This window comes from Peromyscus leucopus, chromosome 5 (assembly GCF_004664715.2).
Source record: "Peromyscus leucopus breed LL Stock chromosome 5, UCI_PerLeu_2.1, whole genome shotgun sequence".
In the NCBI taxonomy this organism is placed as follows: domain Eukaryota; kingdom Metazoa; phylum Chordata; class Mammalia; order Rodentia; family Cricetidae; genus Peromyscus; species Peromyscus leucopus.
In genome coordinates this window covers 26,415,059-26,430,434 of record NC_051067.1, presented here as the reverse complement: position 1 = coordinate 26,430,434, position 15,376 = coordinate 26,415,059, and the positions used below count along the sequence as shown (strand labels likewise).

Here is a 15,376-nt window from a genome sequence, read left to right as displayed (position 1 = left end):
TGCCATCTGCTTGCTGGCTTGCTGTAATATTCTAAGGGTAAAGTCCCTTCAAAAAGTACCCCACTGAAGAGAGAATTATAAACAGTAAGCAGAAAATTGAGGGCAAAAACTGCATCCTATAACAAGAACCTTCTGAGTCGTTCTGAACAATATCTGGGGTTCTCAAAAGAGCACCACATTTTAAGTGTTTATTGCTGTTAAATGTTGCAGCAAACATCTGTATCTTGGTATTTCCAATCTGACAGTGCATATGGACTGTGAAAGCTTTTCCTGGTGTTGGATATTAAAGTGAGAGCAAGCATCTCTTGGCATCCCAAGGAGATGGATTCTCAAGCTCCCTGCGGATAGCCAAAGTCTCAGATGCTCATCGCTTCTATAAAATAGCCATGTATCCACATAGAATGGGCTATGAATATGTATATATGTATACAAATCATCTTTAGATTATTTGTTTTTTGTATTTTGTTTTTGTTTTGTTTTTTGTTTTTTGTTTTTCTGTTTGTTTGTTTTTTGGTTTTTCAAGACAGGGTTTCTCTGTGTAGCGTTGAAGCCTGTCCTGGAACTCACTCTGTAGACCAGGCTGGCCTTGAACTCACAGAGATCCCCCTGGCTCTGCCTCCCAAGTGCTGGGATTAAAGGCGTGGGCCACCACCGCCCAGCTTGATTACTTGTAACACTTAAAACAATGTAAATGTGGGCAGTGGTTGTGCACACTTTTAAACCTAGCACCTGGGAGACAGAGGCATGTGGATCTCTGAGTTCAAGGCCAGCCTGGTCTACAGAGTAAGTTCCAGGATAGCCAAGGCTACACAGAGAAAGTCTGTCTAGAAAAACAAAAGCAAAACAAAATGAAAAAACAAAAACAAGAACTCACAGAGTGGTAGATTGCTTTGGGTCATTTCTTTGCAGGGCAGTGGCTCACGCCTTTAATCCCGGCACTCAGGAGGCAGAGGCAGGTGGATCGCTGTGAGTTCAAGACCAAAATGGTCTACGAGTGAGTTCCAGGACAGCCAGGGCTAAACAAAGAAGCCCTGTCTTGGGTGGGGGGGAGTAAACGCTGAGTCAATAGTTATTATACTGTAATGTTTGGGTACTAGTAACAAAACTTATTACATGTTCAAAATACAGCTTTTTAAATATTTTCTCTCTCTCCCAGTTTGTTTATGTGTTTTTATCACGTGTATGAGAGCTTCCTGCATGTGTGTTTGTGTACCGTGTGGATGCCTGGTACCAGCAGAGGTCAGAATAGGGCACCAGATATGCAGGAACTGGAGTTAGAACTTGTTGTGAGCTGCTGTGCGGGTGATGGGAACTGAGCCTGGGTCCCCTGCAACAGCAGCAAGTGTTCTTAACTGCTAAGCCATCTCTCCACCCCCTAATGCATTTTCCATTTGCTGTTAAATATAGAGACATAGAATCCATGAATGTGGAGAGTGAACTGAATGGAAGTATAAAGAAGTAGCAAAGAAGGGAGGCCCGGAGCTTCCAAAGCAGCCCTGACACATGTAAATGGTCCCTGACATCATTTCATCCATACGTCATTGTTGCAGGTCAGATGTTAACTGTCTGTCCCCCCTAAATCCCCATGTGTTGAAAGCTCTCTAGCTGATGGGACTTTTGGAAGGTGGTGGGACCTTCAGGGGATGGGGTCTAGTAGGAGAGAATTGGGTCATTGTGGGGTTTTTTTTGTTGTTGTTACTTTTTTTTTTACTTGTATTCCTTTAAGGGGATGTTGGGAGTCATTATTAGTTATTTTTCTCAGTGCCATGAAAACACCAAAGTCCGACGAAAGTCACTTAAGGAAAGAAATGTTGATTTTCTTTTGGGGAGGGGGGGGGCGGGGGGATCACAGTGTGAAGGTGCAGTCCACCATGGTAGGGAAGGTGTGGTAATGAAAGTGGCTCTCGTGGTGACCGCGGGAGTCCCAGGCAGGAAGCAGAGACAGATGAGTGCTATCGCTCAGCTCGCTTCTCCCCTTTGTCTCCAGTGTGGTACCCAATTCCATGGGATGTTGCCATCCTTCAAGGTAGACCTTCCCTCCTCAGCTAATCCTCTCTAGAAACACCTTCACAGACACTTCCCGAGGTGTGTCTCCTAGGCGATTCCAAATCCAGTCATGCTGACAATGAAGATTAATTATAGCAGACTCTAGCCCCTTTCCCTACCACCTCTCTCTTTGTTCCTCAGCCTCCATAATGTAAAGAGGCCTCTGCTACCTTCTCTGTTTATTTATTTACTCTTTTCCAGTTTGCCAAGCTGTGACTGTTTATTAACTGACCAAATTACAAAAATACCATGCCAGACACCTTAGTTCATTCAGCTAATAAACCTGTTAATCTGGTCTTCCCTGTTGCCAGCATCTCCACCATCCACAAAATGAGTTGAGTTGTCTTTCTCTTCATTCCACTCATGGAGAAGATACTGTGAAGGGCCACAGGAAATTTTCCACTTGTATAGATCTCATGAATTAGATCCTCCGTGCGAATGTTGCTGTATTTACCAAGAGATCGAGCAATCATGGAATTAGCTGTCAAGGAAATTTACTTCTTCTTTTTGTTTTGTTTTGTTTTTGAGACAGGGGTTCTCTGTGTAGTTTTTGTGCCTGTCCTGAATCTCACTTTGTAGACCAGGCTGGCCTTGAACTCACAGAGATCCATCCACCTGGCTCTGCCTCCCGAGTGCTGGGGTTAAAGGCCTGCACCACCACTGCCTGGTGGAAATTTGCTTATTGATTTTGTAGATGTGCTCATTTACTGACTCAAGGTTGGGGTAACTCCATGCAGTGTGTGGCTCCACAATCCTCGGCATGTTAACTGAAGCCTCCTTGAGCTTAACAAAGGTACCATGGAAGATCTTATAAAGACAGAAAAGCTGCAATGCCTTGCAGACCTTTGTGCAGACACCATTGATACCTGGAGTTCTGACGACAAGTGCCAATTTCAGTTCTGATGTAGAAGTTTCCGGCTTTCCTTGCTGTCCTAGCCATCTGAATCTCAGTCCGGCACATCTGACTGTGTTCCTTGTGATGGTGCTTTGCCTTTTCATAGCTAAGCTTCCTCCTGGCCTTTCTCAATGTCTTCATGGCAAACTTCTACAGGCGCTTCACCTTCAGCTCTGCGAAATTCCTTCGCTTTTTCTTAAGGGTTTCTGCACAGCAGGAACCTTCCTTTTTTTCTCTGGCACAGCCTCCATGGTTCCAGTAGGAAAAAAAGAGTTTCTCTCTCTCTCTTTCTTTAATTTTGTTTATTTGGTTTTTCAAGACAGGGTTTCTCTATGTAACAACTCTGGGCGCCCTGGAATTTGCTTTATAAATCACCTTTTCTCTTTTTAAATTAATTACCCTGAGCATTTTTGTCACACAATGATGGAAAGGTGGCTAACACTGCAATAGGCTATGCTATAAACAACAAAAACATTGTGTTATATGAAATGAAGCTTCACAGGAAGCACAGGGGGAGAATGGCAAGGTTATGGAAGAATAGGAAGGAGCTGGCTTTACCACATTTACCAAGAGCTTCTCCTCCAGAAATGGTTGCTTTTATCTGCCCGCTCCATACGCAAGTTGAACTTTCAGGATTTTGTTTCTTTATCATATGCCCCTCCTGCCATGAGATTTCTCTGTGTAACAGCCCTGGATGTCCTGAACTCTCTCTGTAGTCCAGGCTGGCCTCAAACTCACAGAGATCCAGCTGCCTCTGCCTCCTGAGTGCTGGGATTAAAGAAAGGCATACCCCATACCCCACTACACCTGGTTGAGTTTTTGTTTATTTAAAGGATACATAAGAATGGTAGAGGGGGGGTGGGAAGGGTGAGGGTGGCGCACACTTTAATCCCAGCAGTCGGGAGGCAGAGGCAGGCAGATCTCTGTGAGTTCAAGGCCAGCCTGGTCTTTAGAGTGAGTTCCAGGACAGGAACCAAAGTTACACAGAGAAACCTTGTCTTGAAAAGAAAACAAACAAACAAAAGCTTGGAGGTTGGGGCACACACTTTTAATCCCAGGCCAACCTGGACAAGGAATCTGGAGGTAGGAGCTGACACAGAGGCCATGTAGGAGTGCAGCTTACTGGCTTGCTCATCATGGCTTGCTCATCATGGGTTGCCCAGTCTGCTTTCTTATAGAACCCAGGACCACCAGCCCAGGGGTAGCATGGATCACTAATTAAGAAAATGCCCTACATTGGGATCTTATGGAAACATTTTCTCTTAATTGAGGTTCCCTCCTTTCAGATGACTCTAGTTTGTGTCAAGTTGACATAAAGCTAGCCAGGACACACAAGATAGCAGAAAGAGATGCTTGGCACATCTTTAATGGGTTTTTTGGTGATTTAAGTCAAGTGGGATGAGATGCTTTTCCCTTGGGTGGTAGCCTGTGTGTGTAGTCCCAGCTGTTCAGGAGATTGAAGCAAGAAGATTGCTGGAGTTCAGGAGTTTAAGATCAAGCTGAGCAATCTAAGCAGCTTCCATCTAAAACTAATAATAAGTATTTTAATTTAAAAAAAAAATTCCCCTAAGCTTCTGAGTCCATGAAGTTGGTCTCCTCCTGCACTTTGTGTCTTCTCTGTGTGCTTGGAAATCCCACCCTGGTCCAGTTTTCCAGATCTCTATAATATATCACCAAATATTTATTGAATGATATTGATCTTGCTTATAACCTCAATGGTATCTATACCTTAAGTGAACTGCACTCATTGCCTTGTCCTTGTGATATTTTGATGGTTTCCAGATGCATATAGATCATATGAATAGAAAGGGGGTGGGGATACAGCAAAGCCATTCAAAATAGAACCAGAACCTCAGCTACCCCATGTGTTTTAAATATATTACCCATACAATTAAGAACACAGTATTATAAACCAGCTCTATAAATCTTAGGATAAAACCAATAACATAGCAGCCCTTCTTAACCACAAAGAGGCCCTTAATAATACAGAATTCATGATGATACACTTTAAATACCCCTGAATATTCCATAGCTTCCTAAAATAAACAACAGCACGTTTCTTTCTGTGCAAAATGAAGAGGGACATTTCTTCTTTCACATATATGTGTCCATCTTATTTTGGAAAATTTTAAAGACATTTTTAAAAGATGGCTTTTAAAATGCAAAGTAGAACCTGGGTGTAATGACACACACTTTCAATCTTAGGACTCCAGAGGCAGAGGCAGGCATCTTGATCTCCTCAAGTTCAAGGTCAGCCTCATCCTTATAGCAAGTTCCAGGATAGCCATAGCTACATTTCATTTGTGTACACACACACACACACACACACACACACACACACACACACACACAGTATTAGATTATTTTAGTGACAACACAGCATTCCAGTATAAATACTGTTTAATTTAAGACTTAAGAATTGTGCTTTAAGTCAGGTGGTGGTGGCACATGCCTCCAATCCCAGCACTTGGGAGGCAGAGGCAGGAAGATCTCTGTGAGTTCCAGGCCAGTATGGTCTACAAAGAGAGTTCCAGGACAGCCAGGGCTGTTACACAGAGAAACCCTGTCTCAAAGGGAAAAAAAAATGACAACAACAATAAAAAACAACTGTGTTCTAAATATAATCACAAACTTACCAACACTTAAATCAGTAACAATAATTCCTTTATGTTCTCCAATACATAGTTAGTAAGTCTTCCCTAAATGTCCTTAAAAACAATCAGATGTGCCTTTCTTACCTTTTTTCTGAGTGTGTGTATGTGTGGGTAATATGTAGTGTGTGTTGGTGCACATGAGTAAACAGGTAAATGTGTGTACATGTGCACATGAGATCAGCAGTAGACGTTGGATGTCTTCTTCAAGTCTCTCTCCACCTTATGTTTTGAAACAGGATCCCTCACTGATGGCTAGACCAGCTGGCCAATAAACTTCAGGAATCCACCTGTCTCTGTTCCACCCCTCAATGTTGGGGTTACAGATGCATACCCCTTGCACCTAGTTTTCTTTATTTGTTTTGATTTTTGAGACAAGGTCCCACTCTGTAGCCCTAGCTTGCCTGAAACTCACAGAGATCTGCCTGTTTCTGCCTCCTGAGTATTGCATAGCCTGAATCCATGTGGTGGTCCAAACTCACAGCAAGCACTTTACTAACTGAGCCATAGTTCATCCTCCCCACCCCCTTTATTGAGACAGCAACTCAGTTTGTAGTTCAGGCTCACATGAAACTCAGTATGTAGACTAAAGAAAACTAGAACTTGTAGCTACTGTCTTGCCTCCGCCTCCTGAGTGCTAGGATTACAGGCGTGCATCACCTTGTCCAGTTTCTATCTTCAGTTTTTAAGGACAGTAGCTGTTTTTTGTTTGTTTGTTTTTTAAGATTTATTTTATTTTATGGGAATGAGTATTTTTGCCTGCATGGGTGTATGTGAGCAGACATCAGATCCCCTGGAACTAGAGTTACAGACAGTTGTGAGCTGCCATGTGGCTGTTTTTAAGGACTCATAGAACTGAAATCCCCTTGCAGTTCCTCTTAGGAATATTTCCTTAAATAAATGTTTAGTCATGGGATATTTTATCACAAATTCAACAGTTCCCACCAGCCATTGCTGGGATGGGTCCACACTGCTCAGCAGTGGAAACAGGACTGCCAGGAACCTTTCCTCATGTCCTCTTCTTACTAAGGCAGCTGCTGAGAACAGAGAGCGGGCAAGCTGGGTGGGAGAGATTTTTTTTTTTTTTTTTTTTTTTTTTTTTTTCGAGACAGGGTTTCTCTGTGTAGCTTTGCGCCTTTCCTGGAGCTCACTTGGTAGCCCAGGCTGGCCTCGAACTCACAAAGATCCGCCTGCCTCTGCCTCCCGAGTGCTGGGATTAAAGGCGTGCGCCACCACGCCCGGCAGGTGGGAGAGATTTATCCCAATCCCAACTCATCTTTAGCTAACTCTACAGAGTAACTTGGAGCAAATTCTTCTCTTACGTGTCTGTGCCGAGGCTGGAAAATGAATAAGTTAGCCTAGACAACCTCGACATTTCCTCTGGTCCTTAAGATTCCACGAATTTGACTTTCATTTTAATTCTTTTTTTTTTTTTTTTTTTAAAGTCAGCCTCCTATATCTTAGTGCTCTGCATCAGCAAATCCAGCTAACTTGGGATGGAAAGTGTCCCAAAACTAGCACAGCTGTACTAAATATGCGGAGACTGTTTTTCTTGTTCTTGTTTTCTAAACAATGCTATGTAACAGCTTTTTACATAGCCTTTATATTGTATGAGGTGTGACAAGTCACCCAGAGGTGACTGAAAGTACATGAGAAAGGACTGGGCGGAGCTCCACCAGCAGGTTGCTCACCTGACACACAGGAAGCCCTGGGTTCATCCCCCAGCCCTACATAAATGGAGAGTGGTGATGCCAGAACCCTCCAGACACATGAGGATCAGAACCTCAATGTCATCCTACCCTGCAGAGTTTAAAGACAGCCTGAGTTACATGAGACCCTGTCTTGAAAGAAAAAGAAAAACAAACAAACAAACAAGCAAACCAAACAAACAAAAAACAATGTACCTAGGATCAATGCCAATACTGCACCATTTTATATGTGGATTTGGGGTATTCAAAGGGAGGGGGCTGGGACCAATCCTCTTTAGGTACTGAGGGATGGATGCAGAGGCAACTGACTGATTATGATTACACTATATATCATGGCGCTATTTGCAAAGATAAAAACATTAGACAGCAGACTATTTGCGATCATAAAACCAGTCAAACCCCAACTTTCATTCCCTTGAGTAAGTCATCAACCATCCCAAGCCTCACTATCTCTCTGAATTGCAACTATTTGTTATGAATATGATCTTTCCTACTGGACACAAACTTTTAAAGAGGTTTTTCTCATATCTGTCTTTGTAATATCAAAATCCAGTGCCACATCTGGAGACTGGTAGGTACTCAATATATCCCCGCTACATAAATAAATGGTGAGTCCATAATCTGAGGCTACAGATTTTTCCATCTGCTTTACAGGACCCTAAAGAGTAATGAGCTGATGCATGTAAATATATACTTTATATTTCATAACTAAAACATAAAATCTTATTTGCATGTAAAAACATTCCAAATAGACCAAGCCTTGCTTCTAATGTATGACAAGGGATGAGTGGTGGGCATTTTTCTTCCCTAATCTCAATTTCCTCTCTCTTTGCAAAGTGTGTATCTCTCTATCTGCATTTTCTTTCCCTCCCTCCAGTACTGGGGATTAAACCTAGGACCTAGTTCATGTTAGACAAGCACTCTACCACTGAGCTTGTCTTATACACTACCCCTCTTTTTACTTTTTCATTTTGATACAGAATCTAAGGTATCCAAGCTGTCCTTGAACTTGCTCTGTAGCCCAAGTTGGCCTTGAACTTGAGATCCTCCTGCCTCAGCTTCTTGAATAGCAGAATTTAAAAACCTGTGCCAGCAGGTCAACTTGCTCTTGCTATCTATCAATCTATCAATCTATCTATCTATCAATCTATCTATCTATCTATCTATCTATCTTACACCTCTATTCACTCATTATCATTTTTATTTTTCTCTAACAATTATTTGGGGACATTTTTGGACTTAATGACATTTCTACTTATAGTGTTTTTCTTTACAATACACATTGAATAGATAGAAACTGTCCTTTGGGGACTAGTGAGGTTCAGTGGGTGAAGGTGCTTGTCACTCAAGCCTAGTGACCTGAATTTCATCTCAGTAAACCCTGTAAAGGTGGAAGGCAAGAATCAACTCCAGAAAGTTGTCCTCTGACATGTGGCATTCATGACTCCCCCCATATTATGCGCACACACACAAATCTTGTGTGCACACATAGTTGTAATAAAACATTTTTATTTTAAAGAAATTGTTCTTTGAGTCAGGATCTTTCTCTCAAGCTAGCAAGGCTAGCAATCTGCAATCTGGTCCTCTCATGGGGGAAGGAACCCAGACTGCATTGCACTGTGTTGTTGACATTATTTTAATGTGGTGTTTTAACTGTTCACGTCCCATCATGTGTACAAAATGACCATCAGTGAGTGTACAGAGCTAGTCAACACTTTCTCATAAGATAGGCTTGGTATTGGGTGACTTGGCCCATCCCTGTCTAAGTCTTGTGATAACAGGTAGGACTGGTGTGTAAAAAGCATCTTCGAGGGACTGGTAAGATGACCCACGGCATAAAGATGTCTGCTATGAAGCCCAATGGCCTGAATTTCATCCCTGGGACTCACATGGTAGAGAGGATCAACTCCTGAGAGCTGGTCCTCAGACCTCCATGTGCACACTGATGTTCCTGACCCCATTTTATTTTATTTTTTTTAAGATTTATTAGTTTTGTTTGTTTTTGTTTTGTTTTGTTTTGTTTTTTTGTTTTTCTGGAGCTGAGGACCAAACCCAGGACCTTGTGCTTGCTAGGCAAGCACTCTACCACTGAGCTAAATCCCCAACCCCGATTTATTAGTTTTATTATTTATGTGTATGAATGTTTTAGCTGCATGTATGCAGATGTATGTGTACCACGTGCATGCCTGGTGTCCTCGGAGGTCAGAGGAGTGTGTCAGATCCCCTAGGTCTAGAGTTACAGATGGTTGTAAGCCAACATTTGGGTGCTGGGAATAGAAGAACCCAGGCCCTCTGTGAGAGCAACAAGTGTTCCTAACTTCTGAGACACCTCGCCAGCCCTCTCCCATTTTAAAAATGTAATAAAAGAAATAAAGCATCTTTGAAGGCTGGGCAGTGCTCACCTAGCTTGCTTACAAAAGCTGCTTTTTTTTTTTAACTTATAACTTGGAATTTACAATATTTATTGTATCGTATTATATTAAGATTTATTGTATTGTATCATATTGTATTTTATTAAGATTTATGGGAAACCAAATCTAAGTAACTCACAGCCATCTGTAATTAGGAGCTTAGTGCCAGTCTTATTATTTGGACTCAGGGGATCAAACTCAGGACTTGACATATGCTGGGAAAGTCTACCACCAATCTGCACTCTTAATCCAATAAGCCAGTCAAATTTAAATAAAGCATTTTTTTCACCTTTTCCAAGTTAAAATAAGACAAAAGGCAGTGTAGCATTGATTATATATTTGAGATACATAAAATTCCTGACCTGCCATAAACATTCACAGCTCCTAACAAACCTGATGGAAGCTGAATGGGAACAGTTCTTTAAATGTTTCTTCAAAAGCGTATTTCCTTCCTACTTATTTCTTGTAATGACATTAAATTTATTTTAAATAATTCCTGATGGTGCCATTTTGAAACATAAACATTTCCCTTCATTGTGTTCAAATCTTGTAGAAGCCCTGAAGTGGCAGTTCCTAAAAGAGGACTGTTAGTCCTAAGCAACAACACACTCGAATGCACATATTTATACACCCACCCACCTCCACACATACACGTGCGCACACACACACACACACACACACACACACACGTGTGCACACTCATGAACACATACACATGCGTGCACACAAACAAATGGAGACTTTTTTTAAATTTTATTTTAAAAAGTGCACATTATAATCTCTCCTGGATGACATGAGGCCTCTTCCTGCATTGAACACTGACAAGTCTTGTGATAAAGCTGGTGGTGTACTTACTGTATAACAAATAAACTGGATTTAAACTTTTTTAACTTAGTACTTATCAAACTTCCTTATTTTTATGGACCAGTTTTGAAGGAAAACCAGTGAGTCTAAAACTTAATGCCTGGCGGCTGGAGAGATGGCTCAGTGGTTAAGAGCACTGGCTGCTATTCCAGAGGTCCTGAGTTCAACTCCCAGCAACCACATGGTGGCTCACAACCATCTGTAATGAGATCTGACATGCAGGCAGAACACTGTATAAATAATAATAATAATAATAATAATAATAATAATAATAATAATAAAACATAATGCCAGGATGTCAGCAAGCAGAAGTCATCAGAGATGTTCAAGTTAAACCTAAGATGTTAAAACTAGTGCACTTGGAGTGGATAAAATGTGGTATAAAGGACCTCAGGCACCACCCTCCCACCCTGCCAATATAACTTATGGCCATGCTGAGGATCTTCGGAACAACTCTGGAAACGCATGCTCTGGCTCTAGGCTTTCAAAATTATGTTCAGGGGAAGTATTTCCCAAACTGAGAAGATTAAGAACAAACGTACGGGAGGGAGAGGGGTTGAGGGGGGCAGATAGATGCCAGGCACCTTCTCACAGTGGGGAATGAATTGACCTTGCCGAGTGAGTTAAAGAGTAATTTCCAGGTACACATCAGAAGGAACTGTCCAGCTGGCCTCAATGAGCATCAAATCTCTTTAAATTAAGATGGCATGTAATTAAACCATTCAGCTTGTTGACAGGCCTCTCCATGAAGGTAGTTTACTTTCACTTGAAATGACCCTTTTGCTTCCGAATATCCCCACACCCAGAGTGACTCAACTTCATAACACCACCATTAAAATCTCTAGCTTTATGGGCAATAGGCTGAGGCGTAAAGCGTCAGTTACTCTACAGTGAGTCAGATCAAGTATGTGAGTGGCGGGGAGGAGGCTTGGAGGCCAGGTTGGCTTCCAGGGCTGGGGTGTGGCTGATAGCTCAGGCTCTTAGCGCGCCTTTGCTTGAGTGCGTGGAACTGGTCCAAGCCTTCAGTTTACACCCTTCTTCCCCCTGGCTGGACCACCCCACCCCGATCTGGGGCAGCCTGCCCTGGGAGCCTGACTTTAAAGACTTTAGGTACCATCTCAGACCGGCCCAGAATTCTCTGCACCCTCAGTGTCAGTGTAGGCCTTTCAGACGTTTTTGATTTTTGTCTTCCTGGACGCGCCCCCTGGGTTTTTCCAAGCTGTCTGGGCTGATGGGACTAAAGGGTGCCTCGTGCTGTCCTCGGAGCCCAGAACAAGTATCTGATGACCGATGACCTCCGGGTGGGTCACCTTCACAGTAGCCTCCGCCCCACAAGCCGGTTTACACCGCCACCTCCTTCTTCGCCTCTAAGAAGAGGTGGGCGCGGGAGGCGCCGGAGATGCGGTCAGATCTAGAAGAACTTGTGCTAGCTGGGCCGCGCTTACCCCAAGCACTGCATCCGACTGCAAGATGCTGGGTGCAGGGGACGGCTCCATGCAGCCCTCTCCCTCGTTACCCACTCCGCACAGTTTCCACGGCTCCGCCGCCATCCTCCCGCCCCTCTGCTCGCGCGGAGCCCAGCAGGAGTCGCCTGGTGGGCCGATGGGGGACCGCACGTTCTCCTCAAGGCCTCGGTGCACATAGGTGTGCCCCGTAACGTAACTCTAGAGAAGTTTTGTTATGTTCCTCGCCCCTTTCCCAGTCGCCTGCACTCCCGATCTGTCCCCTACCCTGGCAACGCGCAGCCCCGGGCCGGGCCTGGTGACGCGGGGGAGGGGCGCGCGGCGCAGGCAAAGTTGCTGAGTTGCGGTGCACGCTCAGAAGTTGCAGCTGCGACGGCTGCTTCCCGCCCCCTTCCTGGACTCCGCCGCCCGGAACCGCACACCCACTGGTCACCGCCCGCTACCTGCCCTCTCCCTTGCAGCCCCGGCCGGGACTCAGCAGCATCCCCGCCCCGCGCCCACAAGAAGCCCAGGTTTCCAGCGCAGTCGGGCTGGGGGCGGGCGGCGGGCGCACCCCACCTCTGCGTTCCGCCTGGAGGAGAGGGAGTGGGGGGCAGGGTCCCCTCCACCCGTGGGCCCCTGAGCCCAGCTGAGGGAGGGAAGCGGGTTTGCAAACCGGAGTCAGCGTTCCCATTGCCTCCGACCAGGGGCTTTGCCCGGAGGGGCGCGCGCAGAGGAGTGGGGGGCGGGAAGCAAAGAGTCTGGGCCTGGGGCTGAAGTTGCCAACAGGTGCTCACGAGCTCATGTGACCCGGAGGAAGTACACGCAAGGGTAGCCGGAGGTGGGGGGGCGGGCTTTCTCAGGGTCCCCCGCAGTGCCAGACAACCGATGCACCCGCCTGCCGTGGTCCAGGGAGTGCCCGCGGGTGGCTCCGAGCACTGGCGCCCTCGCGGCCAGTCGGGGAGTAGGAGGAAGAGGAGGGGGAGGGAAGGGATGAGAAAGTGGGTCAGGAATGTGACTGGATGCACACCCCTCCTCTGGCCGCCCGAGGCAGCCAGCTCCAGCCTTGGAAAGCGAGTCCTTTGCTGTTGTGGCTCCGCTGCATTATAGGTGGACAGTTACCAGGAGATCCATGTGTTTCTCTGTGACCCATGGGGAAGAAAAACTTAGTTGCCTCAGTAACCGGGTTTGGCTTGGATGCAGTGATGCAGTGAACGTTGTAGGTGAACTTGGCTTTGAAGGAGACCGCAGTTGCACTTAGGGGACCAGAATGGAAAGCTGAGGAGGAGATCCTGCTTTGCTGTGTTTTGTGTTTGTTTGCTGTTTATCGTCTTAGAAGACATAAATTTACCACAGTTCTTAACAGTAGCTGACTAAGTAGATACAAAAGTTTGAAGTTGATACCCTGGAGTTGGAAGGAACAGGGGACAGTCACAGTTTTGTATTTGGGGAAGGCCTGAGAAACAAACAGTAAAAGACTTTTATTAAAAGGAGAAGGAGGAGGAGGGAAGGGGTCCAGCCCTCTCAAAGCAGAAGAAGCTGTTGAGTTCCTCCTGAGTGCTGGAGCAGCTCACAATCCGAGCACGTGATAGGGAAGGAGGAATTGAGATTTGAAAGTGATGGCCTTTGGGGTGAAGGCAGAGGAGACAGGAAAAGAAAGAAGAAAAGGGGGGGGGGCGTGGAGGCAAGGGACATGGAGGCAAGCTGGGCCTGCACAAGGAGGGGAATTTGTTCATGGAATTTGTAACTCAGACTTCTCTTGGACACTTCCTAGTTTCTGTCCCATTTTCCTTCCATGTGGTGGACCAGAGTCACATGGTGTAGGGACAGGACTGAGGAACCCATGAGCTGAGAAATCCGTGGATGCTGGAGTTTTTGCTCAGAGGTCAACGGGGTGCCTGGTTCTCCAGAATCACCCTTGGAGTTAGGTAGCCAGGGGCTTAGGAATTAATGTGAAGTTCTGTTTATTTCCAAAGAAGTCCACATGGGTCAAGATGGATCTTGCTTTGGAAGAGTATATACTTCAAGGAGACAAATCCCGGGCCATTGAGCTGGATAGGAGGACACAGGCCTGGAGAGTGAAAGGGGATCAGGAGTTCAAGGTCATCCTGGCTACAGAGCCACTTTGAGGCCACCTTGTCTGAAGAAGCAAAAACAAAGAACAACCAGGAAAATGTATTTGTTATCAATTGAATCGTATTCTAAATATGTAAAGGGGGGTTGATTATTTCGCTGTGAAAACTTTTGTAGAGATTTCATCTACAAAAAAAGAAAGATTTTTTTTTTTAATTGGGTATGGGATTGAAGTGGCCCTGGTTGGCCTGAAACTTTCTATGTAGACCAGGCTAGCTTGTCACTTACAGCAGTCTTCATGCCTCTGCCTTCTAAGTGCTGGGATGACAGATAAACCGCCACCACGTCCAGCTCTCTTATTCATTTCTCTTGATGCTGGAGATTGAACCCAGGGCCTTGCAGACGCTAAGCACAGTCTATCACTCAGTGGTACTTCCAGCCCAAATGTTAGTTATTGGAACAGCTGGCCTCTATTCAAGTAAAGGATTGTGGATCTTTAAATTTAATTTTATGCATAGGAGTGTGTTTGTCTACATGTATGTATGTGTATCACATGTGCGCCTGGTACCTGAAGAAGTCAGAAGAAGGTGGCAGATGTCCTAGAACTGGAGCAGTAGATGATTGTGAGCCAACATGGGGGTATACATGCATTGAACCTGGGTCCTCTGAAGAGTAGCAAGTGTTCTTAACCACAGAGCCATCTCTCCAGGCCAAAGACTGGGCTTTGTAATCTTTATTTCAACTAGAAAACAAACATTGTTATTTTTACTTAGGATGTTTGCATAAGCTATGGAAAGGCTTTATTTAGAATTTCAAATGCTGCCTGGTGGTGATGGTGCATGCCTTTAATCCCAGCACTAGGGAGGCGGAGGCAGGCGGATCTCTATGAGATTGAGGCCAGCCTGGTCTACAGAGTGAGATCCAAGACAGGCACCAAAACTACACAGAGAAATCCTGTTTTGAAAAAACAAAAAACAACAACAAAAAAAGAAACTTTAAGTAAAATGAAGCAGTAAATGTCCTTTTCCCACCTACCCTTTCTCCAAATTTCACCTCTGCATTCATGATTCTTCTATATAGGATGATCTGCCTTTAGTTACAAACCAGATTTAGAACACAAATTAAATTGTGGAAGGAATATATGTCAATAAAGAGTTAACAACAGGACTCTTTATTAGCTGGGAAGTAGTGGTACATGCCTTTAATCCTAATATTCAGGAGGCAGAGGCACATCTCTGAATTTGAAGTCAGCCTGGTCTACAGCTTGACTTCCAGGACAACCAGG

At 44.7% G+C, this 15,376-nt stretch overlaps 1 pseudogene; it reads right to left on the bottom strand.

Moving 5' to 3' along the window:
• Window positions 1–2,316: 2,316 nt before the first annotated feature.
• Window positions 2,317–3,192, bottom strand: LOC114682587 (annotated as a pseudogene).
• Window positions 3,193–15,376: the final 12,184 nt, after the last annotated feature.